The 26395-nt window shown below is 40.2% G+C and overlaps 1 long non-coding RNA gene across 1 annotated transcript in view; it reads left to right on the top strand.

Moving 5' to 3' along the window:
* Positions 1–25514, top strand: part of LOC116272579 — a 48910-nt gene extending 23396 nt beyond the window's left edge. Inside the window, exon 3 of the long non-coding RNA XR_004181228.1 lies at positions 24900–25514. This is a non-coding gene — a long non-coding RNA (uncharacterized LOC116272579). The remainder of the gene's footprint in view (positions 1–24899) is intronic.
* Positions 25515–26395: the final 881 nt, after the last annotated feature.

Below are 26395 nucleotides of genomic sequence, written 5' to 3'. Positions count from 1 at the left end.
GATATCTATCTCTTTGCTAAATTTCTCATTCAAATCATGAATTATTTTCTTGATTTAATTGAATTGTTTATCTGAATTCTTTTGTATCTCACTGAGCTTCCTTAAGATTATTATTTTGAATTCTTTTTCTGGAATTTCATATATTTTCTTATGATTGAGATCTATTACTGGAGCATTATTGTTTTCCTTTGAAGGTTACATGCTTCCTTGCTTCTTCATGGTTGACATATTCCTACGTTGATTTCTACACATCTGGGAGAAAAGTCACCTCTTCAAATTTTGCAGAGGTTTCATATGGAATGACTTACTCAGATGAATGGGTCTTGGAGTGTCAGTTTGGTGGCATGTGTTGGTGTTGGTTTTAGGTAGACTCAGTAGTGTAGTCTTCAAGTAGTGTCTTTAGTTGTAATCCACACTAGTGATGTTTGTGAGCTTCTCAGTGGCCTAGTCCGAGAGCATTTGTGGTGGAAGTGGTGTGAGTTTTCCAAGGATAGGCTCACCAGGCTGTTTCTCAGGTTAGGTGCACAGGTTTGCACATGATGCATCAGCCAATTTGGGGTCTGGCTCTCTGGAGTTGTGGTCATGGGCATGTTATTCTGACTGGGAGCATAGGTCCATGGTTGTTTGGCCATCCTGAGGGAATGCGCACCAGGAACGGCCTATGGGACTGCTCCTTAGGCGTAGTATGCAGGCATACCTCTGCTTAACCAACCTGGGGGCATGTCTGCTGGGGGCAACCTATGAGACTGTTTCTAAAGCCCAGGACACAGCTGCATGACTGCTTGGCTGGCCTAGGGGGTTTGTCTGTGGGTGGTGGCCCACCGAGCTGTTTCATGAGTCCAGGATGCTGGTGTACCACTGCTTGGTTGGCCTGGGGCCTTGACCACTAGGGGCAGCCTGTGGAGTTATTTCTCAGTCCCAGGGTGTGTGTGCACAGCTCCTTGGCCAGCCTAAGGGAGTTCCTGTTAGCGGAAGCCCACAGATCTGTTTCTCAGACTGATTGTAGATACAGGGCTGATGAACTGGTCATAGGCCTGTCTGCAGGGGTTGGGGTACCTCAGGGCTGTTTCTCAGGCTCTGGGCCCAGGTGCATTGCCATTCTGCTGACCTGGGAGCATGTCAACTGCTTGGAGGCTTGAGAGTCTCTCTTGCTCAGGCTAGCCCAAAGGTAGGCTTACTCTGGGCAGGATTGCCAGTCTGTTCCTCTGGCTGGAAGTAAGGGTAGCAGGAGTTGGTTTCTTTGCTGTGTAGGATCAGCCTCATATTCAATCTTGGGCCCAGACTCCACACTGCTGGGATTGTGGTGTTCAGCTACTGGTATGGGCACAGTAGAATGAAGACGGAATTCCAGTGCTGGAGAAGTGCAGTGGCTACTGGTCTCTAGAGCAGGGCATACCCCAGAGGTGGCTCTAGTCTCAAGATAGCACCATGCTGCAGCAGCATGGCTCACAGGGAATAGATGGCAGGGTAGAGAAGTTAAACCTTGTACTCCCAATCCAGGGCAATGCAGCTGTATGAATCCTTAGCACCTCTTCAAACTGGGAGACTGGGATTCTTCTGTTGTAAGGACTGTAGGTGTTTGTGGTGGTAATAGGGGCTGGCGGAGATCTTCTGCTTACCTTCCTCCACACCTCCCAAAGGAAAGTTCCTCCTAACTCTAGGCAGATTTGATGTAGGTGAGAGAGATGGGGCCACACAGTTCAGATGCCTCCATACTGCCGTCCCGGACTTCTGATCACCACAGGTGTGTCTCTACTCACCTGATGCACTCCAGCCTTCTCCCTTCAACACTCCAGTCAAAGCTTAGCTGTTTATTCATTGCCTTGGTGCTTTCTTGTGAGAGGCACAAATCCCAGGCATCTCTAGTAAACCATCTTATTGACAGCACTCTCTCTCTTGTCTCCAAAAGGTTTTATAGACTTATACTCCAACTGTTGGTCCACATTCTCATCAACAGTGATACTATCAAATATATGAGGTTTTATTTGCCAGTTTGTTAAGGATGCCTGGAGGTAAAGTTATCTCACTGTGATTTAACTTGTGTTTTCGTAACTACAGATTGAGGACTTTTTCATATGCCTATTGCCCACTTGAATTTTCTTATTTTCTGAAATTCTTACCCTTTTTCCTAACAATTTATGTTTTTCTTATTGATTTCTAGTTCTTTATAAATTCTGGATACTAGTCCTTTGTAAGTTATATGTAAGGCAAATCACTTCTCTCATTCTATGGCTTTTCTTTTCACTCCTTTTATATTGCCTTTTGATGAAGAAAAGTTCTTGATTTTTAAGGTAGTCAAATTTATCAGTCTTTTATTTTATGATTAGTGCTTTACTGTGTCTTAAGTTCTCCCCTACCCTGAGGACACTTTCCTATATTATCTCGTTAAAGCATTATAGCTTTGACTTTCATACTAGGTCTTCGACTAGAATTTATTTTGTGTATGTTAGGACATAGAGATCCAATAATTTCTTTTTTCAATATTGCACCCGTTTGTCCCAACAGAATTTACTGACAATACTTTCTTTCCTATTTTTCTTCAGGGCCCCTCTTTCATATACATAGGGACCATGTATGCATGGATGTGCTTTCTAGGTTGTCTATTTCATCCCATTGGCACAGAATCACCATACCAATATTATTGGTGTGTATATCTCCACACCAATACACTTAATAAATATAAAATAAGTTGTAAAAACTAATACAACAATTCTTCCCATTCTTGAAGAAAAACACCTTCCATTGTTCTTCTTCAAGAGTCTATTTGTCTATTTTTAGCCATTTGTACTTGCGTATAAATTTTATAATTGACCTGCCAACTTCCACAAGCTCTATTAAATTTATAAATCAGTTTGGGGAGACTTGACAATATTTACAGTGTTGAGTCATTCACTCCACAATCATAGTATGTCTACATTTATTATCATCTTTAAAATTTTTCAATAAGGCTTAATTCCTTTCTCATTATAGGTGCTACATGTATTTTGTTAATTTATTCTGAAGTTTATTTTTAAAAACTTTCTCTTGGATGCTGATTTATAGGACTATAAATGATTCTGTATTAAATTGTGTATCTAAACACTTGCCAGACTCTCAAATTAATTCTAGAAATTTTCTACGTATCACTTTATTTTAAAGATAAAGATTATAACACCCACAAATGGTGGGAGATTTGTTTTCAACTGTTAACACTCTTTTCTCTGACTTACTGCACTGACTAGGATCTTCAGTACAATTTGAAATAACAATTAGAAGCAGTCATAATAATTACTTTCTTGCTTCTGATTTCAAAGGGAAAGCATATAACATTTTACAATTAAGCATGGTATCTGCTGAATGGCGTTTTATATACTCTGTCTGAATTAGGTAGTTCCTTTCTTACTACTCATTTGCTAAAAGATTTTTTTTAAAATCACAAGTGATATTGCATTTGTTATGAGCTTTTTCTTTATTCATTGATATGATTATTTGATTTTTAAAATTAATATCTTCGTGTGGCTAATTACATTAATTCCAAACCAATATTTAAACTTACCTTGCTTTTCTGGAATAAACCCAATTTAGTCCTAATGCGTTATCTTTTTTATATATTACTAGATTCAGTTTGCTAGTATTTTGTTTAGGATTTTGGCACCTATATTAATGAGGGAGATTGGCCAATAGTGCTCCTTTCTTATTACTGTCCTTGTAAAGCTTTAGTAAGAGAGTTATATTCATAAAATGTGAGTATCATGCGACGAAGACATGTTATGTTTATACCATACCATTTTGACATCTTCTATATATAAGACAGTATTTTTCAACTTCCATTGCAGTTGAAATAGAAATATGAGTACAAAGAACATGCGCTTATAGCCTACGTCCTATAAGAGTGGTTGCACCTTCTCCACATTTTCTCTTGTAGGCCATTTGCATTCCAGATGGTATAATTCCAAGATGGAGAAGCACTGAGGCATAGCATGAATTACCCCTAGAGTATGTTCCTTCTTTTTCTATTCTCTTATGAAAAAGAATTTCTATTATATTTTAAAACTTATTCTTTTAAGACTTGAGGTGGAACCCACCAATGGTTTTCTTGGTAAGAAGATATAGGACTTCTGATTCCATTTTATTAATGGTTGTAGAATTTTTCAGCTTTTCTATTTCTCCATAAGACAGTAATGATAAATTACATTTTTAAAGAATTTAATCATTTTATTAAATGTTTCCAATTTACATAGTTATTTACTTATATAAATTATATACTTATTTGCATAAGTATATACTTATCACATTTTTAAATATTTACTACACCTTTTAAATATTTATTTTTTCATTTCTGATACTCATGACTTGTGTTTTTTTTCTTTATGATCAGTCTTGCCTGAAATTTCTCAATTTTATTAATCTTTTCAAAAAACCAGCTTTTAACTTTATGGATTCTTTTTATTTTGTGTTAACTGTTAAAGTATTTCTAATCTTATCATTATTTCTTTCTTTGAGTTTATTTAGCTTTTATTCTGATGTCTTCAGATAAATTTTATTTCATTAGCTTGCAGTCTTTATTTTTTTCTAAAAGAAGCATTTACAATTATAAATCTCCAAATGCTGCTACATTTGTCCCCTTACAGAAAGTCAATAAAGTCATTTTCATTGCTCAATTAAAAGTATTTTCTATTTTCATTTTTATAATTTGTTCTCTGACCTATAGATTATTTGGAAATAGATTTCCTAGTTTGTATGTTAATAAGGACTTTCTAATTTTCTTTTTGCTATTGATTTCTAGATTAATTGCAATGTGTCAGAGAACATAGTGTATGAAACTCATTCAGGTTCTTCTTAATTTCCCAAGTTCTATTTTTCACTTAGACTGTAGTTCATTTTTATCATATGACCTGTTTGATATTTTAAAGAATTTTTGTAAATTAAATTGCTTTAACTAAAGTTTTGATTTAGATAACTTAATTTTCCATTCTCAAAATCAAATCTATGCATGTATGTGTATGTGTGTCTGTATGAATGTTTTGGGGGTGTCCCATACAATATGGTTGAGCCTCTAAAATGATAGATCCTAACATGGCCAGGGGGTATTATTTTGGGACCCACTTGTCAGGCTTGAAATCCATAAGACTGCCTTCTGCCTCTCCAAATGCTACATTTCTCTCAGAATATAGGAATCAAGCTTTGTCCCTTTATGTTGGTAGAGCTCAGCAATGCTTACAAAATCCTTAAGCAAAACTGATTGTCAGATGAATTCTAACTTTAAGGAGTTTGGCTTGATTGTACTAGGTCTTAAAAATCTTTGCTAAATACAACAACTTATATCCTTACAAAACTTTTGAGTTTATAAAGCGCTTTACGCATTGTCTTCTAATTTAACCCTCACATCATCCTTGTCAGCTAAGCAAGGGAAGGATAGTGGATAAGGACTGCTCTCCTTATTCACTGACAAGTGGATAAGGTAGTGGATAAGAGAACAGTCCTGGCTCTTAGGCCCCACCTCCCTCCTCTGTGGAAAGTGCTCCAAGGAGGAGGATAGTGCTCCACAGAGAAAGGAGGTGGAACCTACGAGCCAGGACTGTTCTCTTTTATTTATTTATTTATTTTTTATTTTTATTTATTTATTTATTTATTTTTTTCAGACGGAGTCTTGCTCTGTCACCCAGGCTGGAGTGCAGTGGCGCGATCTTGGCTCACTGCGAGCTCCGCCTCCTGGGTTCACCCATTCTCCTGCCTCAACCTCCCGAGTAGCTGGGACTACAGGCGCCCGCTACCATGCCCGGCTAATTTTTTGTATTTTTAGTGGAAACGGGGTTTCACCGTGTTAGCCAGGATGGTCTCGATCTCCTGACCTTCTGATCCGCCAGTCTCGGCCTCCCAAAGTGTTGGGATTACAGGTGTGAGCCACCACGCCCAGCCTGTTCTCTTGATTTAGCTCTCTTCAGCCACAATGCTCATCATCAGCATAACTCTAATGTAGAATATTCTCAAAATGAAAACCGTAAAAGCTGTACTGCCTAATAAATAGTCCAATCTTACTGAGGTGTGAGAATGAGAGTGTATTTTCTAACAATTGTCACAAGCCCATCTTCTCCCAAGGTACGTAATTTCCCATCCTGAAAATAAAAGCGAACATCACCATTATTTTTATTATTATTACCATCACCACTCATTCTACTAACAATGATTAAGAGTTTAACAATCTGGCTTTCTTTCCCTCCTCCTCACACCTTTTCTTCTCTCTCTTCCTTCATCTCCCTCACTATATCCTTCCCTTCTTTCTTGTTTTACTGTATTCTTCTTGTCTTGCTTTTCTTCTTTCTTTTCTCTCTTCTCGTGTGTTTTTTATGGAGAGCTTTCCATTTGCATTTGAATGAAATTGAGCAGGGGAATTTAGAAGAGAGAAAGTGAGGAAGTTACGTTAGTTTCAAGTTGTGTTTTCCCGGCTCAGGGATTAGTGTTTGAGCTACCCACAGAACTCAGCTGAAACCTGTGTGACCTTAAAGTAACCCAAATAACCCCAGCTCTCAATATGTTTATGAACAAATATCATATTATAGTTAAATCTGAATGTTACAAACCCTAGTATCCAGACCACAACATACAGAATTTCCAGCCCCATGAAAAGAACCCCGTACCAGTAACTTGGAAGAGTATCCAGGATTATCCTACATACGTCACTCAACATTGTCCTCTGTCCCTTTTATCTTTACCATGTTGCCTTTCTTGTCAGCTGCAATGAGGTAGACATCCTGTGGATATCCTTAACTGCCGTTTTTTTTTTTCTTAAGAGACAGGGTGTCCCTGTGTCATCCAGGTTATAGTGCAGTGGTGCAACTATAGCTCACTGCAACCTTGAACTCCTGGTCTCAAGTGATCCTCTTTCCTTGGCCTCCAAAAGTGTTGGCATTATGGCCATGAGCCAACACACCAGACCTGGCTGTCATGTGCTTAATCCTCAAGTCACCTCACTAATTCAACAGATGAAATCACAATAATAAGAATGCCTTATTCACTCTGTCACACTCAGAGGGAGTGCCACGGCAAAACTGTTTATGTCCAGACATGTTACTGAGTTTAATAATATAGCCACTTGAGTTTCTATGCAAAGCGTGGACTAACACACAGGTAGGTGAGTCAGGGTGGATCTTAATACCAGCTGCCAAGATTTACCCAGAGTCATGCTTACCTCACACTCACATGCAAAATTTTCTTCCTCATGGTGAATTCTCTCTCAAGGACCCTGACTTATTTATTTATTTATTTATTTATTTATTTATTTATTTAATTAATTTATTTTTTTGGAGACAAAGTTTCACTCTTGTTGCACAGGCTGAAGTGCAATGGCGCGATCTTGGCTCATTGCAACCTCCTCCTCCTGGGTTCAAGCAATTCTTCTGCCTTGGCCTCCTGAGTAGCTGGGATTACAGGTGCCCATCACCATGCCCAACTAATTTTTTGTATTTTTAGTGGAGACGGGGTTTCACAATGTTGGCCAGGCTGGTCTCGAACTCCTGACCTCAGGTGATTCACCCACCTTGGCCTCCCAAAGTGCTGGGATTATAGGCACGAGCCACCACACCCAGCCCAACCCTGACATTTTCTAACAGACTTCTGAGGATCTGTTTACCTAACTCTGCCCAGGCTGGGTGACGTGCCAGGTGGTGTATGCCTGAAGTTCAGTTTCAGGCTGGTATGAAGTATTCCCAATAGGCTCCTTGGCTCCCATGATAACAAGACGGTGAAGGAGTCAAGTAGGCAGTAAGGATGAAGGCTCACTTGTCTTGCTCTATGACTGCTGTATCCACATCTTGGGTTAAGCCCAACTGAGGTCTTTGGTATCCCCTGCAGACTACCTACCGATATCTACTCTCCTCTTCTTTTAGAAAATGAAAATTTAATTTTATTCAGAGTGACAATGTATTCCGCTTAAAAGTTGTGTATCCTAATCTCTCTTGTAGATAGGGGTGACCATACAACTAAGGTCCAGCCGATGAGATGGAAGTGGAAGTGGTTGGGTGGGGCTTCAGGAACTCTCCTTAAAGTGGAAAGAGACCCAAGCTCAGGTACATGTTTGCCCTTCTCCTCCCTCCTCCTTAGGTCCTGGAATTGGATACAATGGCCAAGGTTCTAAAAGTACTTTGTACCTTAAAGTGAAGTTAAGGTTTGAAGGTAGGCACTAAGCAAGGATAGGGGTACAGAAAGGTAAGAGGGAATCTGATTCCTGTGATAGGATTTGCTGTATCAGCCCTGGACTTGCTACTTCCAGACATTTATTACTAGAGAGAAAAGTAAACCTGTAATCATACTGGCTCTTGCTATTTTCAGTCTTCTGTTAGTTGGCACCTTTTACTACTTAGAACTGATGAAGTCCTCTGGTGGTGAGCTGGGTTTGGAGCAAGTTTTCCTGGGATCCTATCCCCAGCTGCCCCATACTTATCTTGTGTCCTTGAGCAATTTATTCAAGTTCCTTGTGCCTGCTTAATTTCCTCATATGAGGAATAGAATAATTAGAGCACCTACCTCATAGTAATTAAGAGGATCAAATTAGATAATACTTATAAGGTCCTTAGAATAGTCCTTGGCACAATCTTCGTTACGTAAATGTTATTTTTGTTATGACCCGTATTATCATTACACATGAAAGAAGAACACCTGTTTGTGTATTGATTGTTTGGCTATCTTCAATGTTGTTATATCTACTGTTTCGTTTAAACTGCTCAAGTTCTACTCATCTGAGTTCTACATCACAGATGAAGAGGGAGCTCCTTGCTAGTAGCCTTTGCTTCCTCCTTACCTGTAGAAAGGTGAGAGTCGTAGGTGTGTATTTGTATACATGTTTCCTCCTTGATTTTTGACACCAAAGAATGGCCTGGTTTTAATAAAAATTATAGATCCAATAGTTTATCTTTAAGCTCAATGTCAGCAAAAACTCTGGCAAGCCTATAGTTTCTTCATTCCAGATTTTAAATTGCTTTACAAACTTTATATCAATGTATCACTTCCACTCAGCATGAAAATATAGCCATCTCTGCCACACAGGGCAGGAGGAAGTGGCTGTTACAAAGCTTTTGCAGACATATGTCACTGTTTTGCAAGAAAAAAACAAAACAAAACTGAAGGGCAGAGAGGCCCACTTCAATCCAAAGGCAGAAAACCTCAAGCAGAAATCCATCCAGATGCCCCTCAAGTGACTCCCTTGGTGATGAAAATAGGAATGGTTGAAATTGAAAATGATGTGGGAAGAATGAGGCACCATCTGAAGGAGACACAAAAAACACGAAGCCCATGAATGCGATTTGTTCCCACTCCATTATTCAGCATCTGCTGTTGACCCTTTGTCATTTGCATCCTTTTGTGTTAGGCCACCTCAGAGATTCTGGTTTTCAGAGACAGATGATGAGTTCCAAACCCACTCTGAATAGGCCATTTGCTGACATTTGTTTCTCTAGCAAGGGTGAATGCATAGGGCTTGTTTGCAGCAGGACGGCTGCACATTGTCTTACTCCTGCCTGAGTACAGGGGCAGCAGCAAGACAATGGCCAGCCCTCGGGGGCAGCCCTTAGGAAGATCACCAGCCAGGTGCATGGCTTCCAGGCAGCCAGTTTGGGTGTATTTTCAGAAGGTGCTGGTTTACTTTCTCCTGGGTTTGCCTCTTGGAACAAGGCAGAAACAATGAAAAGGAGTCAGAGAAGAAGCAAATTATCCATGGAAAACAAGGATCTGAGTTTAGCACTCTACTGGCACATTCTGAAGAGTACAGATACACATCAGGCTGGCCAAGTGGGTGTGCTGGGCAGGGTTCAAAGGAGAAAACTCCTCATGCATAGTGACCAGAATGCAGGCTTCACTCAATCCTGAACCAAAGGGCTCATTTCTGCAAAGCCAAATGGCCTGGCAGCTTAGCTGGAAACAAAACAAAACAAAAAACGCATCTCCTTCTAAGTCTGCAAAAACCAGGAAACATTTTTGTGCTCAGGGAGGTCCATACACTCAAAAGAAGCTGCTCATGGACCTGTTTGATATGCAGAGGTCACTGGCAGTACGTGTTCTAATAAATGGTGAGGTAAAAATTCACAACAGCAACTATGTTTTTTTACCAGACTCCATGTGCTCCTCTGAGTCTTAGCCTTCCTGTCTTTTTGATGCTTTTGATAATTATTTAATTGGTCTTCAATCTAAATAGATGCTGTTTGAACTGCTTTTGGGGGCTGATGGAGAGAGTGACTGATTATACACCTCCCAGATGAGTAAATGCACCTTTTCCTTCTCTCTGATCACAAAAAAAGACAGCCCTTTGGATGCACTGATAGACATAAAGTAAGTGGGGAACTGAAGCAGTTTCCTCTGTAATTTTTGATATGTAAATGCTCTTTTTGGAAATATCCAGATATCTAATGGCAAAGTACAGCTTTGCAAATAAACAACTGAATTATGGACAGTTTGGGTAAGTTAAAGAGTAAAAATCACTGTTTTCTTAATTTTTGTAATAGCATACTATAAGAAAAAATGTGAATCTCTTAGACCTAATATTAAATAATTATACATCCTACATAAAAACTTTGTCTTTCACCTGGACTTGGCACTTCAATAATATTTAGTTGATTTCTCTAAAAACTTTGAATCCGGGCCATTTAGGGCTTGATGAAAGAATAGGATGCATTTTCTTTCTAAACTCAGACTTCTATGCTGCTATCAAGTGAGAAGTTTTTAAAACACTATACAAAGACAAAGTATAGGGTTGTTATAATTGTTTATTTTACTAGTCACATCAATGATAATAATGTAGATAGCTAATCCCAAAATATCAATGTGTAAATGCCATGTATAATATGATTTCCTACAAAACTTAGCTGGGCATGGTGGTGGGCACCTGTAATCCCAGTGACTTGGGAGGCTGAGCCAAGAAGAATCGCTTGAACCCAGGAGACGAAGGTTGCAGTTAGCTGAGATTGTGCCACTGCACTCCAGCCTGGGCGACAGAGCAAGACTGCATCTCCAAAATAATAATAATAATAATCATAATAATATTTTTTCAAATCAGGTCCTCTCTCTGGCTCAGCAGAGCTCAGAAATCCAATTGTTGCCATAGACTGGATTATACCCCTACCTTGTTAGTGATCTTGTTAGGCACTGGAGTAGTCTTTAGGGGAACTCCTGTTTTATGTTATAGGATTCTCATTCGGCTATCAGGCAGAGTAATATAGCACCTGTGTTCTTCCTGCAGTCCCAGCGGGTTAGGAGGATTAGTGAGATAATCTCATTGTAAAACATTTTGACCATCAAAAACAGAACTGGGAGTCATGGATCATACCCCTGAGAGAGCGAGGCCCATCACTGTATCTTTTGCAAAGCCATAACTAATCCCACATAGACCCTGTTGTCCCTTCCCCTGTGGTCTTATCACCTGCATACCCTTCTCTCTGGCAGTCATCAGAGCATGTTGTCAATGTGTCCTCAAGACACTGGGAGAATTTGAGGAACCATATCTTATTCATCTTGGTGGCACAGTGGGAGCTCAAGAAATGTTAGTTGAAGAAATGATTATATGCCCATCATTTCTATTATCAAAAAGTATTGCTTTGACTCAACATAATCTACTTTAGTGAATGCCATTCTTTTTATTTTGGTGTGAAGGGTATAAGTAGGGCTAGGTGTTGACTAGAAGAACCTGGAGCCAGCTTAGCTTCCCTCTGGTAACCAACATTCACTTGTTTTAGCAAGAACCAGTTCTGAGTTTTAACGAAACATTCTTCTTAATGTCATTGATTCCTCACAGGAGTTGGGAATGATGACCTACAGAACGGCCTGTGCACTTTGCTTTGGCCAAATGGAAAGTGATGCAGCTGATAGGAGAATGGAAGGAAACAAAAATATGTAGAGTCCCTACTATGTGTCATCATCTGTAACAACATGTTAGCTTGAATGGTGTCACACTGGTGATCTGCAGGTCCAATCTGGACTGAGATTACCTTTGATAGGCCCATGTATTTTTAAGAGATTTGATTTTGAATACTATAGGTCCAGCAGAACAGGTATAGCTCACTGGAGTCCCCATAACCCTGCCTATTATCTCACATGTGATTCATTTTACAAATTAATGTGACCTACAAGTCTCTGGCAGGCCGTCAAATTTGCACCATGATCAGTTAAACCACCTTTAAACTTTTCTTTTTATTATTATATTAAACACATGAAAGAGCTAAGGCCCAAGGCCACTTATCTGGTTAATGCTGTAGGCGGCCTTCTAAAATGGCTTCCAGTTGTCCCCACATCCTGTTATCCACTCCCTGTGTAATTCCTGCTTTTTCTATGGGGTCTGGATCTAATGACTTGCTTCTATACGTTTATAGAAGACAGCAAAAATAAAGGAAAGCTACTTCCAAGATCAACTTATAAAAAACTGTAACTTCTGGGCCAGGCACAGTGGCTCACGCGTGTAATCCCAGCACTTTGGGAGGCTGAGCCAGGCAGATCACAAGGTCAGGAGTTCAAGACCAGCCTGGCCAATATGGTGACACCCTATCTCTACTAAAAATACAAAAATTAGCCAGGTGTGGTAGCAGGCGCCTGTAGTCCCAGCTGCGTGGGAGGCTGAGGCAGAAGAATTGCTTGAACCCAGGAGGCAGAGGTTGCAGTGAGCCGAAATTACACCCCTGCATTCCAGCTTGGCGACAGAGCAAGATTCTGTCTCAAGAAAATAAAAAAAAAAAGGAAAAAAGAAAAAACCATAACTTCTGTCTTGCTGACACACTCTATTCAATCGTTTGCCCTCCTGGCTTGCTGACTTTGATGAACCAAGCTCTCATGTTAGAGAGGCCCACAAAGCAAGGAACTGAGGGTGGCCTTTGGCCAACAGCTATCAAGGAACTGAGGTCCTCAGTCTAACACCCCAAGAGGAACTGAATCCTGCCAACAACCACTGAATGACTTGCAAGTGAATTCTGCCCCAGTCAAACCACGAGATGCCTGTGGCTCACCCTACGCCTTTCTAACAGCCTTCTAAGAAACCCTGGGCCAATACCTCGATGGCAGCAGTGGAGAAATTCTGAAGCAGATGACCCTACCCAGCCATACCCAGATTCCTGACCCGTAGAAACTGGGAGATAATAAAAGTGTGTTGTTTTAAGCTGTTACCTTTGTGGAAATTTGTTGTATATTAATAGCCTTCTAAACAAATACAATGGCAGAGTAAGAAGTAAAACCTCAACCTCTGGCCTTCTATTCATCACTCAATGCACTGTAGATATTGACGGCGTGGAGCCCTGTTAATCTGTCACCAAATGTCTGTGCTATTATGCCCAGAGTAAAAGGGATCGTCCTCATTTTTAGGCCAGACGAAAGACTTCACAAGCATTAAAATAGCTCCAATTGATCAAAAATTAAACAGAGCAAGATAGAATTTTAAAAGGAACACAAGTCACTAGAGTGTTATGCTTGAAATTATTTCTGTGTTTAGGAAGGGAAGTTTGGTTCTTTAAAGTTACTTTCAGAAGAAGTTTGTCCATGTTGGGGAAAAACATATCCTTTTTCCCTCACCCCACTGTCCACAGCAGTGCGGGAGATTCTACCAGACCAGGAGGGAGCTGTGGATGGGAAAGCTCCATGTGGAACTGCTCAGCTGACCTTGATGTTGCTGGATCCCTGTGTCCGTCGGAAATGAACTGGAAGGGTGGGGTCGCGGGCCCCACAGCAGGCGCTCCCTCTGGGTCTTCGCCTTTATCATCCTTCATGATTCCATTTCCCCGCCTTGGCTTAGGGCCAGCCCTTCTGTCCTGCCATCTTCTGAGACTGTGAATAATTCCCTCCCTTCATTTATATTGCTTCTGTGAAGTGTAACTTTATCATGTTCCTCTAGAGCCTTCTCTTTTTCTAGGTTATATAAATTTAGCTCTTCACTCTTTTTTCATAACTTGCACTCCAATTCTCTTGCTAGTTTATTAATTTTCCTTCATTTCTTGCACATATGCACAGGTACACACCCTTTTTGCATAGTAAAGGGCCATGGGAAACAGGAATGAAGAAAATACGAAAATGCCAAAATTTAAACTGAGAAAAGGGGAAACAGGAAATGTCTTTAGACTGATAGTAAATGCATAGAAACTTGTTTGGGAAAGGCTCATGAAAAGAATGTCATTTAAAAAAGGTTATGGTTTTTGGAAACTATTCAGTTTCTCCCTCCAGATAAAGAGTTCTAATTAAAATCAGCCTATAAGATGTTTTCAACATGTGTCGAGGGCTGGGCCATGAGCGATCTTTCTCTGGCACTCCTTTTCTCCCTTTTCCCACTCTAATCTTTTCTCTCCCCAGTAAAACAAAAACAAAACTCACTTGCACCCAGCTGATCTCAATGACTCAAACAAGTTCCAAAACACAGAGAGCCACAGAGAAGCCACACTCCTTCAGGTGAAGGACAGGGCATGGGCACTAACTCTACCCTCCCCACCCACCCCACTGCCTCAGGGTAACTGCACAGCTCTCTCTGTGTGTTTAAAGTCTGTAGATTGTTATGGAGACAGATGCCCTCCCTCCCTTGCCTCGGAGCTTCTCAGCTCGCAGTACCTGCATCTGGGGGTCACACCTGGGGTTGCTTTATTGCACTACAGGAAATACTTGAGGCAGATTCAATGAATCTATGCCTTGTTTTTGTTCTTCTAGAAACACACTCAAAACCCAAGTTCCTTTTCTTTTATGATTTGAAAAGCTTTGTTTTATTTTTATCTCCCTTTTTCTGGCCTCCTTAATGTTTCTGTTTTAAGGAGTTGAAAATAAAAATGACCCAGGACTTATATGTGGCCACTTCTAGCATTAGGGGCTCACAAGAATGATTGCCTTCTAGGCTTTCTCTGTTACAATAGCAAGGCACTTGGCACTGTGTGGATTGAGACACGACTAACACAGGATAAAATCTGGGCAACAATAACATGCTTTTAATGAAATATTATGGTTACACATTTACTTCAGATCCCAAGAACTTCCCAAGCTTTTACTTTATACTATCTGCAAAATGTGGTTATCCCTCTTCTACTGGTGGACACCCTGAACTGCAAAGTGGTTCTGAGACTTCCCTTTACTACATTGTTGACTGCAGCCCGAGGCTGGAAGGCAGGGTCTCAGTTCTCTAGAACTGTCACCTGATGTAGCTGCCCTATGGGGGTCGAAATCATGGGACCTTCTGCCATTATGTATCCTTTAGATCTTAGGCTGTTACTTGTGTTTTAAAGTGTTTATACTTACTTTAAGAAGGTGGGACTTATCTTTGCAGGAACCAAAATGTTATACTAACAAATGCCAAATTATATTATTCAAGACCTACAATGGCTTAGCCTGATGAATAAGTCCTATGGGTTTACCTAATTTGATTTTACTAGGTCCTTGTGTTTTGCAGCTGACCTCAGCTGGGTTGTCCATGGTTCCACTGGGCAACCAGGAGAGATGGAGGCAGGTGGTAGTTAAAGATACCAGGGTTGGCATGCATTGCATGTGGCCTGACTTTAAGCAGGGGAGGAGAAAGGTCCATGAAAGTTATTATACACTGACTTGTGCTCCCCACAGCAGCACCCCCGCCTGTCCACTAAAATTCATATGCTGAAGCCTTAACTCCCAGTACCTTAGAATGTGACTATATTGGAGGTAGGGTCTTTAACAGGGTGATTAAGTCAAAATGAGGCCTTTTGTGTGGGCTGTAATCCAATCTGGCTGGTGTCCTTATAAGAGATTAGGACATACAGAGAGAGACACTGGGGATACAAATGCACAGAGAAAAGGCCACGTCACGACAGAGATAAGAAACAATCACACAAGGAGAAAGATGGTGGGAATCGAGTGAGACAAAACAGGAAGTCCAATCAATGTCTTAGGAATCATCAGATGCAGCCAAGAAGACAGCCCTGAAGTATAGCAGGTGGTAAATTCTGTTGACCACAGTTTTCAGCCCTTTGGCTTACGAAGCATACTCTTCCTCTAGTACAGGCATGACCAGTAAAAACTACCAAGTCTAATATATACTTTTCCCATCCCGTGTGCAATAAAATAGATCCTGTCTTTTCTCTGTGAGCAGGAGAGCAGGACGCAACTAAGCAAGAAGGAGGTTCTTAGGGAAGCAGAAAGAAGGCAGATGAACAAACCAGGTACCTTCAGTGTTAAGATGACCTCCAAAGAGCAGAAAGGGGATGCATTGGTGCCACAGGTTACACACATCATGTCTGTGGTAGACAGAGTGATGTGCCCCTCAAAAGATGCCCGTGTCCTGATCTGCTGAACGTGTGAATATGTTACCTAAGTGGCAAAAGGGACTTCATAGATGTGATTAAGGACTCAGGCCTTGATGTTAGAGTTATCTTGGATTATTCAAGTGGATTCAATGAAATCACAAGGGTCTTCAAAGAGGGAGGAAAGAGAATCGCCGAAGGAAAATGTAATGTGACAATACAACCAAAGGTTGGAGTGATGCACTGTGAAGATGGAGGGAGGGGCCATGAGCCAAGAAATATGGGCAGCCTCTAGAAGCAGGAAAAGGCAAGAAAATAGGTTCACTTCTTGAGCCTCCAAAAGGAACCAGCCCTGTCAACATGTTACTTTAGCCCAAAAAGACTGATTTTAAACTTCCAACCTCCAGAAATGTACTATAATAAATTTGTGCTGTTTCAAGCCACTAGGTTTGTGGTAATTTGTCAAAGGAGCAATAGGAAACTAACACAATGCCTTTGGCCCTCCCTTCCCCTCCCCTCCCCTCCCCTCCCCTCCCCTCCCCTCTCCTCCCCTCTCCCCTCTGCCCTCCTCTCCTCCTCTTCCGTCTCCTCCCCTTCCCTACTGTCCTCTTTTCTTCACCACCAAACCCCCTCCCCCTTTTCCCTTACCCACTCAGCCCTTCTTCTCAACCTTCCGCACTGGTTTTCTGGCCATTGTGAATCATGAATTGGCAGAGGCTGCCCTGAGGAGAGTGCTGTGTGGCCCCTCTAGCCTGTGGATGCTCACCCTGGTCACAGCTGTGAAGGCCTCTTCAGGACCAAGGGTCCAGGTGCCCTGCGACAGCTAACTTTCTATCCCCGACATCCTGTCAGCCTGGACCCTGGACAACTTCAAAGTAATAGCAAAAATTTTACCTGAGCCTGGTAACTTCAAATGAATTGCTATTTTATGTATTGTAAGAAAATTTGTTCCAGATACCTTGCTCTGGGCTTTAGAGGCAATAGACCTTAGATGCAACTGTGCAAAGTTGGCACTATTTTTATTCCCATTTATCAGATGAGAGAACGGATTCGCAGAAAGACAAAATAGCTTGTCCAAGATTGCAGAAACCAAGGCCTACCTAACTTCAAAGATTCACAGAGACAAATGCTTGTGAGGTGAAGATTCTTGTTAGGCAATAATCTGTAATCTGATGTTTATACGCTGTCCACTAGGTGAAGCGTAGCAGGAACCTCACTATGAGCACAGTGATTTTATATGATTTGCTTTAACCATGGTTCTGATTTGGGCAGCAGTTTGGTTTAATGAGCTTTGGAGTTAGAGAATGCTCACTGAGTGCCAGTTCCAGCTGTGGGATTTTGAACAGTATAGCAAAGTGGCTATTAAAATAAAATTATACACAACCTTCAGTTCAGCACTCCCATCCCTGGGAATATAGTCCTTAGAAATAAAAGGGCCAATCACATAAAACTACAATACAAGGATAATTACTTCAGATTTGTTTATAGAAGAGGGAAAAAATGAAAAAAAAATGAATGCTTATCCTAGCGGAATGGCTGAATAAATGGCCTACATCCAAACCATGGACTATTATGCAGCCATTAAAACAATGAGCTAGATCTAATTTGGAAAATAATCCACAAAGTATTATATAGTGAGCAATAAGATAAAGGTAAGTGTATATAACACAAAACAATTTCTATAAGTCAATGACAAACCCTCTGTGTTTGAGATTATATAAGCATGGGGGGAAATGTATTAAATGATGTCACCAGACAAAATACAACATTCATTCTTAATTTTTTAAAATTGCAATAAAATAATGTTAGACAAATCAAATCTATAGCAACATCAAGTAATTCAGTCATAACCCCAAAACTAGCATTATCTTTAATGGGAAGCACTAAAATAGTCCCATTGTAGTCAGAAATAGAACTTGACATGTCACAGACAACACAATTGGGGAAGAGAAAGGAATCACAATTCTTAGAGTTATGAAAAGAGTAGAAAAGAGAAAGGAAAAAATATTATTTACAGAGGCTATGACTGCATACTTGGAAAACAAGAAAACTAACTGAAAAGCTATTACAATCAATAAGAATTCAGAAAAGTATTAGGGGTATAGAAATAATAGATAGAAACATTAGCTTTCATACGTACCCATACATATGCACATATATGCAATAATCACATAGATGATATAATGTAAGAAAAGACCACATCACTATAGCAACCAAGACAGGAATTAAGTGAATAAAAATATGTAGGACTCATAATAAAATGTTTATAATAATTCTGAAGCCTAAAACAACTTTTTAAAAATGGAAATACAAACACATAGCATGACAATGATGTGAATTTTTCATGTTCATTTATAGTTGTGATGCAGTCCCAAGGAAAATACCCAAAAGCCTATTTTAACAAAAACTAGATAGTGTCATTCTGAAGTCACATGGAAACATAAATCAGAATAACCAGAAATACTCTGAAAAAAAAAAAAACCAATGGTGAGACACAGGGAATTAGCCATAGTAGACATTAAAACATATTAAAAATCCTCTATTATTAAAACAGTATGGTAATAATATATGAGTAGGCTGAAGGAGTAGACTAAAAAATCCAAAAAAGACATATATACAGACATATATAGATATTTCAATACAGTATATGATTAAAAACTTATCTTAAGTCAATCATGAAATGATTCAATAAATGATACTGGCAAAATTGGAGATCTATCTAGAGATATATATAAAATTGGATGTATGCTTCAATCCAAACAGTGGGATTGTCTCCAAGAGGATCAAAGGTTTAAATGAAAAAAAAAAAAAAAAAAAGACAACAGAAGAGTTCTAAATGAAAACATGGGAGAATTATCTCATAATATTAGAGTTGTGACAGTCTCTCTAATTAGGACTCAAATTTGGAAGTGATCAAAGAAACGACTAGTAAATTTGACTCTTAAAAAAAAAGTAGAAAAATTTCTCCATGGGAAATATGCTGTGCTTAAGGTCAAAAGCTAAAAGACAAACTAGGAAAAGCTTTTTGCAACTCAAATCACAAGACACTAACTCCCTAACATATAAAAAAGCACAAGTAGAAAATGAACAGAATACAAATGATAATGCACTAGAAAGGAAATATTTAGTATAAATTTTTCTCAAACATATAAAAAGATGCTCGACCTCGTTAATTATAAGACATACAACTAAAAATACCTGACATCAATTTTTCATCTATCAGATTGACAAAGATCCAAAAGTTCAATAAAAAGTGTCAGCGAGGCTATGTAAAGACAGGCACCCTTAAACTCTGCTAGTGAGAGGACAAATTCACACACACGGAGGTCAACATGGCAGTGTCCCCTAGAATTATAAGTGCCTGCCTTTACTCTTTGACCCAACAATACATTCAACAGGTACACTAGTACTTAGATTTAAAGACACATGATACATGTGAGGGGTTATTTTAGCATTCACTATAAGAGCAAAGACATGAAAACAACTTGAGTGCCCACTAATAACAAAGTAATAAAGTAAATCATAAATTTTAATTTTAGAACTTAATAAAATAGTGATGTGGCTTGGATACTTGTCCCCTCCAAATCTCATGTTGAAATGTAGTTTCCAGTGTTAGAGATAGGGCCTGGTGGGAAGTGTTTCGGTCATGGGGGCTGATCCTTCATGAATTGTTTGATGCCCTCCTCATGGTAATAAGTGAGTTCTCACCCAATTAACAAAAGAAAAGTCTAGTATAAAGAAAGTGCCTTTTTGTTCCAAAGCTAGCTTAGGGGAAAAATTATACACTTTTGCTTTTGGAGCAGAAAGCAGGTATTTTAAAAGGCATATGGCACAAATGGCACTCAGAGGAGGGAAATGCAGGTGGGGGATCATGAACTCATTTTGATGCTGTATCCCACTGGGTGATCGAGCTAGCCACTGCTGGCATCTTTGTGGGCAGAACTAGGTTGTAAAAGTGGCCAAAACTCTCCAGGTGGAAGAAAGTTTCATAGCAGGCATACTTTGGGTTGTAAATTGACTGTTTCTTGAGGCAATCTCCTGGTGGGAGAAAGTTCTGCCCTGGAGTTTCTAAGCATAATGAGCTTCTCCTGCAGGCTGTCTGGTAAAGAAGAGGTAAAAAGTTATGATTGCATTTCTAAAGAGCTCATGTATTAACCTGTTCTCCAAACTGTACCTGGGCCTCTTTGAGCCACAGCTGGAAAAATCAGGATTCAGGGAGCAGTGTCCTGAGGATGCACAGGGCAGTGGGGCTCTGGGCCTGGCCCAAGAAAGCATTCTGTCCTCCTAGAACTCTGCGCCTATGATGAGAGGTGCTGCCGTGAAGGTCTTAAGGTCTTAAATGTCTTCAAGCCCTTTTCATTATCTTGGTTATTAGCTTTTGGCTCCTTTTTAATTATACATATTTCTGCAGCCTGCTTGAATTTCTCCCCTGAAAATGGACTTTTCTTTCTACCACATGGCCAGGCTGCAAATTTTTCAAACTTTTATGCTCTGCTTCTCCTTTAAATATAAGTTCCAACTTTAGGTCATTTATTTGCTCATACAGATGAACATAGTTGTTAGAATCAGCCAGGTCACTTCTTGAATGCTTTGCTGCTTATAAATTTCTTCCACCAGATACCGTTAAGTCATTATTTTCAAGTTCAAAGTTCCACAGATTTTAGGGTAGGGGCACAATGCAGCCAAGTTCTTTGCTAAGGCATAACACATGTCACCTTTGCTCCAGTCCCCAATAAGTTCCTCATCTCCATCTGAGACCTCATCAGCCTGGCCTTCTCTGTCCATAGAACTGCCAGCATTTTGGTCATAACTACTCAAGCAGTCTCTAAGAAATTCCAAAATTTCCCTCATCTTTCTCTCTTCTTCTGAGCCTTCCACAGTCTTCCAACCTCTGCCTGTTACCCAGTTCCAAAGCTGCTTCCACATTTTTAGATATCTTCATAGCAATGCCCCATTCCTTGGTACCAATTTTCTGTATTTACCCATTCTTGTACTACTATAAAGAAATATCTGAGACTGGGAAATTTATAAAGAAAAGAGGTTTGATTGCCTCACTATTCTATAGGCTGTATAGGAAGCATAGTGGCTTGGGCTTCTAGGAAGGCCATAGGAAGCTTCCAATCATGGCAGAAGACAAAGGGAAAGCAAGGTGTCTCATATGGCAGGAGCAGGAGCAAGAATGGCGGGGGGAAGTTCTACACACTTTTAAACAACCAGGTCTTGTGAGAATTTTATCATGAGGACAGCACCAAGGGAATGGTGCTATAATAAATTATTCATGAAGAATCCATCCCCATGATCCAGTCACCACCCACCAGGCCCCACTTCCAACATTAGGGATTATAATTTGACATGAGATTTGGGTGAGGACACAGATCCAAACCATATTATCTCAGTAGGAAGTGGGGGATAGGAGGAAAGAGAAAAGAGAGAGAAAAAATAATTAAACTATCTTTTAGAAAGATGGGAGTACTGGTTATAGCCTCACCAGAAGCTGAGCAGATGCCAGCACTATGCCTCCTATATACTCTGCAGAACCATAAGCCAATTAAACCTCTAGTCTTTATAAATTACCCAGCCTCAGGTATTCCTTTAAAACAATGGAAAAATGGACTAACAACAAAAATTGTATTAATACCAAGGAGTGTGGTGTTGCCATAAAGATACTTGAAGATGTGGAAATGGCTTTGGAATAGGGGAATGGGCAGAGGTTGGAGGAGTTTGGAGGGCTCAAAAAAGACAGAAAGATATGGGAAAGTTTGGAACTTCTTGGAGACTGGTTACATGGTTGTGGCCAAAATAGCAATAGAGATAGGGACAGTGAAGGCTAGATGGAGGTCTCAGATGGAAATGAGAAACTTATTGGAAACTGGAATAAACGTCACCCATGTTACACCATAGCAAAAAACTTAGCTGCATTCTGTTCATGTCCAAGGGATCTGTGGAAGTTTGAACTTAAGACTGATGACTTAGGGTATTGGGTGCAAGAAATTTCTAAGCAGCAAAGTGTTCAAGATATGGCCTGGCTGCTTCTAAAAGCCTTGGATCAGGTGTGAGAGCATATAAAAGACCTAAAGTTGGAAGTTACATTTAAAAAGTACCCAAGTGCCAGAGAAAGAAAAGTCCCTTTCAGGAGAGGAATGCAAGCAGGCTGGGGAGCAACCACTTGCTAGAGAGATTAGCATGACTAAAATAGAGTCAAGTGCTAATATCTAAGACAATGGGAAAAATGCCCCAAGACATTTTAGTAGTCTTCTGAATAGTCCCTTCCATCATAGGGCCAGAAACTTAAGAGAAAAGTATGGTTTTAGAGGCCAGGCCCAGGACACTGCTGTCTTGCTTAGCCTGAGGATGCTGCTCCTTGCATTCTGGCTGCTCCAAGTATAGCTTCAGCTCAGAGAGGCTCAGGTGCAACTCAGGACACTTTGCTGGAGGTCACAAGCCATCAGGCTTGGTGACTTCTATGTGGTGTTAAGCCTGCAGGCACATGGCATGCAAGAGTAAAGGAGGGGGTTGGAAGCTTCTACCTAGATTTCAGACAATGTGTCAGAAAGCCTAGGTGCTCAGGCAGAAGATACAATGGTGGGCCTGGAGGAAGCCCTCAATAAACATCACTTATTATTGTCTCATAGTACTGCTATGGAGAGGAGTACATGAAATAATGCATCTAAAGCTACTGAAGCAGAGCAGGCCTTCAATGAATATGCACGTCCTTCTCTGTCTCTTCTTTCAATTCCCGTATCACCTACCTAGTAATAGCCCTCATTGCTGGCAAATGTTCCCTGTCTTCTCAACAAAGTTTCAGAATCATCTTCCCTGACAGTGTGCTATCATAAAGGAAAGTACACCTAAAAGATGTACATAGTGATAAATGACTTGTTGTCTCAAAGGCCATTTACTCTCCTTATACTACATTTCTCTAATAATTGTAAACCACAGATTTAGTCTTGAGCTGCTCAGCTAGAAGACAGTAGAATTATAAATGCAGCTGAGGAATCTCAATGATCAAATTCCATTGCACATTAACAATTATGCTCAGTAATTTTAAATTTCCAAGTGACCAAAATTTAAGAGATATGCAAATTAATTAATTAACCAATACTTTTTAGCTTCTCCTTTTTTCTCCCTTCTTGATGTCAATGTTTGCATTGACTGGATCTTCTTACTTCAGTCTAAGGAGAAATCATATCTCAGAGTGTGTCACTCATCATTAATCAATTTGATCAATAGTTATTAGGTGCCTGCTAAGTGCAAAACATGATGTTGGTCTCTATGCATGGTACAAGAAAAACTGTATAAAAGTCATGACTTGACTTTAAAAACTGAATAACACAAAGTAAACCAATACTTAGAATAAGAAAGTAAGATGTAATTAATTCCAGTCCTTTCAATTTAGAATTTTCCTATGAAAAAAGAGATTAGTATGCCAACAATTTATATCATAAAGTAGAGACAGGGAATGCTAACCTACTTTAGATAGTGAGCTTCACAATTTTTGAAACACCCAGTTACATTTTACATAAATAATGCATGTTGATTATTAATCATTCTTATCTGTTCAATAAGGGAGATCTAAGCGTGTTTACCATGCTATATTTTATAGGCAGAGTTTAGTTAACATTTGGGGATATAAATCTCACTTTTGAATAATATAATGTCTAATTCAAGTCTTATTTGGAGCCTAGAGGGGGAGATCAGTTAGAGGTGAGGAAGTTTTAGTTTTACGCACTATCTTGTTTTTTCCCACAGCCCTTCAATATGGCTGTCATTATTCCCACTTTATAGGCAATACAGATAAGGGCTTAGGAAGAGAGGGGCCTAGCTCAAGCCTCCCTGAACAGTAAACAGCCACAGTTTGGGTCTGCTTGCTGCAAGGCACATGCCCTTGGCCCTCTTCAACCCAACGTTGAGTTCTGCTTGCACTTCACTGTAGGTGTGAGTGAGACAGAAGGCCAAGGCTAGGCATGCCCATGACTGTAGCAGAGAGTGTCAGCAATGGCCATAGGGGAACTCAACTCTTTGCAGTGGCCTCCTGAGAGCAGAGAACTGAAAAACAGGCCATGATTTCAGATTTCAAGCCCTCAGAAGAAAGTACTTCTGGTTGAGTAGAGGGAATCTACTTTTCAGGCCTTTGTAAATGATCACTCAGCTGTGCAGCATTTTTAGGGTGGGGAACTGCCTTTATTTCTACAATTTCATTGCATATGATACCCCAGGTTCACCTGAGCTATCCTTCGGAGATCTCCTCTCTTCTTAGTAGTCTGTTAGTTATTCTGAAAAGATTGTGTCAAATAAAAATTTTGTTATCCACATGTTTCATACCCTGACTAATTTTTCATTCAGACACTAATCATTTTGGAAATACCAGGGCAACTGGGAGGAATTTCCAGGTTGTACTCCACAGAACAAGACTATTTAATCCGCCCCAGTTCGTTTCCCATCCTGTAGACTTTCTGTGCCCTCCTCCATGACCTGTGTAATCTCTCTTCCAAAAAGCAAATGAGCCTCTAGTTGATCTGGACAGAAAAATATGCAAAAGGAATCTGGGGTGGGAGTGAAGGGATATAGATATAACCTGATACTGTAAGTATTCATCCATCTCTCTGAATAGAAGAATTAGGAAAATGGGTCCCTGTGGTGCAAAGAATGTAAGATAAATTCCTGATATTTTTCTTTCTTTTTGTTCTCTTCATTTCTCCATGAGAGTAGTAGTAATAGTGGCCACAACTTCAAGAGAAACCTCGTCTTTCCAGCCAGTGAATTGGAAAAATACACCCCACAGAACCAAAGAGTGGAAACAATATTGCAAAAAGGAGAATGGGAGAAAGAGATCCCCCAATTCCACATATGAATTGATACAAGTCCCAGGTTCACCCCAAACTGCATGTGTGCACCCAAAGAAGCACAAGCTTTGAGAAGTGAACTACCATATAATTCACTGACCACATCCAAGACTCACCCTTTCTGTGACATATGTGAGAAGCACATCCAAATAGACTTTGAATATGGAACGGACTTTGGAACCACTGTTCACAGAAGACAAGACAGGTTTATTATCTGCTTAAAAAACAACAAACAAACAAAAACCGAAAATCTATTTTCTCCAGAGGATTTTAATAAGACCCAGAGCTTCACAGTGTAATATACAAAATGTCCAGGCAAAATCCAAATTACTAGACATACTAAAACCTGGAAAATCTGACCTGTGCTCAAGTAAAAGACAGACGTTGGCCATGCGGGGTGACTGATACCTGCAATCACAGCACTTTGGGAGGCGACGTGGGTGGATCACCTGAGGTCAAGAGTTTGAGACCAGCCTGGTCAAAATGGTGAATCCCTGTCTGTACTAAAAATACAAAAATTAGCTGGCGTGATGGCGCACTCCTGTAATCCCAGTTACTCTGGAGACTGAGGCAGGAGAATCGCTTGAACCTGGGAGGTGGAGGTTGCAGTGAGTGGGACTCGTACCACTGCACTCCAGCCTGGGCAATAGAGCGAGACTCCCCGCCCCCACCCCCCAAGAAAAAGATGCGAACTCTGAGGTGACGCAGATGTTGAAATTATCAGGTAAAAACTTTAAAGCAGCTATTTAAACCTTTCTTTATGAGGTAAGCTGAGGTGGAGCATACTTCAGGGAAGGAGGGAAGAAAAGAGAATTGAATTGCTTGCTCTTTCTCATCTCCTGTATCCATTAGTCAAAGTTTGCCCTACAAAAAATTAACTCATCTTCACACTTTTGGTCATATCACACAGCCCCTTTGGAAGCCCCTTAGCAAACAAGAGCTCATGTTCTAAATCAGAGGTCAAGAAACTTTTTCTGTAAAGTGCTGGATAGTCAATTTTAGTAAATTTGCAGTCCATGCAGTTCCTTTCATAACTGCTCAATTCTGACATTATACTGCCAAAGCAAATATATACAATACATAAATAAATGGGCATGATTGTATTCCAGTCAAACTTTACTAAAACAAGCAGCAGACTGGATTCAAGGCACAGGTCATAGTTTGCTGACCCCTGTCCTATAGGGTAATTCTTCATCCAAATTCAGAAGTAGTGGGGAGATCTGGAGATTTCGGGATGATGGTGTACATGATAAAACCAGTGAAGCCTATGATTGAGTCCATTTGTCATCTCCTTTGCCATAAATTATGTATGTTGGTCTGAGGCAGTGTTGTATAGGATCTGATGCAAATAGACTAGATATT

Source organism: Papio anubis, unplaced genomic scaffold (assembly GCF_008728515.1).
Source record: "Papio anubis isolate 15944 unplaced genomic scaffold, Panubis1.0 scaffold130, whole genome shotgun sequence".
Taxonomy (NCBI): Eukaryota; Metazoa; Chordata; class Mammalia; order Primates; family Cercopithecidae; genus Papio; species Papio anubis.
Note: the sequence above shows the minus strand (reverse complement) of the source record. Positions and strands in the feature narration are given on the sequence as shown.